Source organism: Oratosquilla oratoria, chromosome 33 (genome assembly GCF_046742065.1).
Source record: "Oratosquilla oratoria isolate Oo_2021 chromosome 33, ASM4674206v1, whole genome shotgun sequence".
NCBI classification, from domain to species: Eukaryota; Metazoa; Arthropoda; class Malacostraca; order Stomatopoda; family Squillidae; genus Oratosquilla; species Oratosquilla oratoria.
In genome coordinates, this window is record NC_134809.1 from 19,843,065 (window position 1) to 19,844,606 (window position 1,542).

Here is a 1,542-nt window from a genome sequence, read left to right on the forward strand (position 1 = left end):
GAGTGCCTGTATGAGTGTTTGTATGTGTGACTGTCTGAGTGCATGTTTGAATGCTTGTGAGCGTTTGTAGTGAATGTTGTCCTGGTCACCCCAGCGTCCCGGTAGGCAGGCGATTGTTCGACGGTCGCCCCAGCGTCCCGGTTGGCAGGTGACAAGGAGTTGCCCCAGCGTCCCGGTAGGCAGGTGTCCAGTCTCTGGTCACCCCAGCGTCCCGGTTGGCAGGTAACTGTGTGTTTCCGATTGTGTGTCTCTTGGTGTGTTTGACTGCATACATGTTTGAGTATCTGTTTGTGTGGTTGTATGTGTGACTGCCTGAGTGCATGTTTGAATGGTTGTGAGTGTTTGTAGTGAATGTTGTCCTCGTCACCCCAGCGTCCCGGTAAGCAGGCGATCGTTCGACGGTCGCCCCATCGTCCCGGTTGGCAGGTGACAAGGAGTTGCCCCAGCGTCCCGGTAGGCAGGTGTCCAGTCCCTGGTCACCCCAGCGTCTCGGTTGGCAGGTAACTGTGTGTTTCAGATAGTGTGCCTCTTGTTATGTTTGACTGCATACATGTGTGAGTGTCTGTGTGGTTGCATGTGTGACTGCCTGAGTGCATGTTTGAATGCTTGTGAGTGCTTGCATTGAATGGAGTCCTGGTCACCCCAGCGTCCCGGTAGGCAAGCGATCGTTCGACGGTCCCGGTTGGCAATGGACACGGGCTCGGGCTCGGGCCTGGGCCTGGGATTGGGCTCGGGTCTGGGCTCGGGCTCGGGCTCGGGCCTAGGCTCGGGCTAGGGCCTGGACTCGGGCTCAGGCTCGGGCTCAGGCTCGGGCTCGGGCCTGGGGTCAGCCATGGGCTCGGGCTCTGGCCTGTGCTCGGGCTTGAGCCTGGGCTCGAGCTCGGGCCTGGGCTTGGGCCTGTGCTCGGGTCTGAGCTCAGGCTCGGGCCTGGGGTAGGCCCTGGGCTCGGGTCTAGGCTCGGGTCTGGGTTCGGGCTCGGCCTGGGCTCGGGCTTGGGATCGGCCCTGGGCTCAGACTCGGGCTCGGGCTCGGTCCTGGGCTCGGGCTCGGGTCTGGGCTCGGGCTCGGGCCTCGGCTCGGGACTGGGCTTGGGTCTGGGGTCAGGCTCGGGCTCAGTCTCGTGCCTGAGCCCGGGGCTGGGCTCGGGCCTGGGCTAGGGCTAGGGCTCGGGCTAGGGCTCGGCCCTGGGCTTGGGCTCGGGGCTGGGCTCGGGCTCGGATATCGGGCCTAGGTTCGGGCCTGGGCTCGGGATCGGGTCTAGGCTCGGGATCGGTCCTTGGCTTGGGTCTGTGCTCGGGCTAGGGCTCGGGCCTGGGCTTGGGCTCGGGCCTGTGCTCGGGCCCGGGCTCACGCCTGGGTTCGGGCCTGGGCGTGGTCTCAGGCCTGGGCTCGAGCTCGGGCCTGGGCTCGGGCCTGGGCTTGGAACTGGGCCTAGACTCGGGCCTCGGCTCGGCCCTGGGCTTGGGCTCGGGCCTAGGCTTGGGCTCGGGTCTCGGCTTGGGCTCGGGCCTCGGCTTGGGCTTGGGGTCGGGCTTGGGCTC